We start from the raw sequence: 2,750 nt of genomic DNA on the forward strand, positions 1-2,750 counted from the left end.
TTTTTATTACAACAAAATAAGAAAATCGTTACATGGGAAATCGAGTGAATATCAAATGTTGTAAAAATATAAATTTTAATCGCTCATAAAAATTTAATTTGACTTTCTTGTAGACATTTTTTTTTTGTTGAAAAAGATAGACAAACTTATGAGGAATCTTGTATTACATTTTCAAATCTTAGATTTGAAAAGAAAATTATTCATGAATTTCTAACCCAAAATAATTTGCAAATTTTCGTCATTTTTACGTATTTTGTCAATATTTGAACTTTAGATGCTTATAAAAAAAAAATGTGACTATGGATTTTTAATTTTTTTCATCTGCCTTTGAAACAATATAATAGGAACCTTCCATTAAATTTTGTAGATTTTTTAACCAACAAATAAAATTTTATTGATATTTATAGACAAATAAACTAAACAAAAATGGAAACTGTAAATGTCCGTAAAGAGCTCAAAATAAGTCAAAATATTTGAAAATGTTATGGTGTATAGAAGATGCTAATATAAACATTGAGTCAAAATTGCATGTACCTACGGTCATTTGTTTTAGAGTTGCACCAAAAACCAAAATCGATTTTATCAAAAACAGATTTTGCGTAAGAATTCCCGTTTTTCCTCAATTTTTATGTTGTTTTTCCCGGCGCTTGTGAAAACTATTGGGAATTTTAAATTTTGACCTCCCTAATGCACCAACAATATTCACTTTCCCATCGAACAAGATACTGAAGTTGAAAATCGAAGCATTATTTCGACTACCGGATTACATATCGTGCACACTGACACAAAAAAAAAAAATTAAAAAATTAAAAGAAAAATACGCATCATTGTAAAATCAATACATTCATCGTTCTACTCAGAATCTAATATATCGGTAAATTTACCACTAAATGTGCTGATAAATTTACCAATTAAGTGGTAAAAATGGTAAAATAAATATTTTAGCAGGTATATATTTTGATATATTTTGATTCAGTCATAATATTTCAATATTTAATAAACATTTTATGAGCTTAAGAATAGTTTTTTATTAATGTGGTTTTACTTGAGATTTTAATATCGTGTAGATAATTATGAATTAATAGCAACGCTTTTAGATTCTGAGCGGAGCGATAAATGTATTAATTTTACAATGATGTGATACCTACTAAATAACATTTGTACCTATTTATTATTAGTTATTAGTTATTACTTATTACGTAATAAATCAACGGTGTCCTTAGTAGTAAGTTACACTTAAACACACTTTTTTAAGCTTATCAATGCTACTACCTAGATTTCTTTTTAATTAAGTTATATTAACACATAATGTTTTGGATTAAATATACAATATTATAATAAGAGATTCTCTTTTTAGAAGAATAATTTTGATTCCTTGCCGCATTGAGAGGAATCCCGAGTTTTTTCCAGACATCAAGCATGTCTTCAATAATAGTAGGTTTCGACCAAATGACCAATAATTAGTGTAACCAATAACCACTGTACAATAATTGGTATTTGGTACAGTGGGATATTTGATGGCTTGTACATAATGTCCTTTTTCTTGAAGTAGTAGATATTTTTGAACATACATATAAGAAACCCATATATCTTTAATTTTCATAATAATTGTTTTATCTTTATAATATAATGTGTCTACGTGTACATGTTTATATGTATCATAAATATTGGCCGTAGACTTCATTTAAAAAAAAATCTGCTTTTGAATGTCATAATAAACACACTAACAAATTAGAATGTATACATAATTCACGACCAGTGCCAAATTGAGAAATAAAACTTGGCAGAGTTAAAATTAAAAATCGGCCCAACGCCCAATTTATAATAGTAATTTCCATAAAACATTATTACGAATAACACATTCTTTTTCTATTAAACCTTAAAATGTCTGTACGACTTCTATAATAGATTGTAAACAAATGTTTTGCTAACTTAACAAATTATAAAATAGTTTCACTTAAAATTTAAATAACACAATATCATAGGTAGATATTTTAATACAGGTACTAGATAAAAATAGGCATGGTATCTACACCATTTGTAAAAATGTCTATTAAAATGTTTAAACAACAGTATAACACGTATATTTACCTCATATTTTCACAGTTTCCCTGATTTCCTATGGTATATCTCTTAAGACGGTACTAGGTATTAAAAAACTCAAACATATTGTATAAATATTTATCAAATACCTACTTAATGGTTAATATTATATATAAATCATACAAATGTGATTATTATGATTATAATATAATAATATATTATTAAAAATTTAAATTATAAAGTTATTATACATTATTACTGTAAGCATAGGCGAAACTACGAGTCAGGCCAGTCAGGCCATGGCCTGACCTAATACTGACTAAAAATGTGTATATATTATATATTATTTTAATAATTATTTAGGCATTATAAATAATATATTTATACCTACGTGAAAACGTACATTGTTAACATTTTTTTAATTAAATTGTATACACTACACAATGAACATAATAGTACAATTTATTTTAACATTGATTATGGAAATATGGAGTCATATTGTCATAATATAGTCTATTCTATGTACTTGAATAATCGGTTTAATCAGTTATTGTTTAGTTCAGACATTTGACGTTTATTTTTATATTATAGCAAGTAATTGTTAATTTTACGTAATAAGTCGCCAGTCGGTAATGTTTGTTACGTGGTGAAAATACAACCGAAAATATAATCGTAAGAAAATTTATTATTGTCGATTAAACGTACTT

The sequence above is a fragment of the Acyrthosiphon pisum genome, chromosome X (genome assembly GCF_005508785.2).
Source record: "Acyrthosiphon pisum isolate AL4f chromosome X, pea_aphid_22Mar2018_4r6ur, whole genome shotgun sequence".
Lineage (NCBI taxonomy): Eukaryota > Metazoa > Arthropoda > Insecta > Hemiptera > Aphididae > Acyrthosiphon > Acyrthosiphon pisum.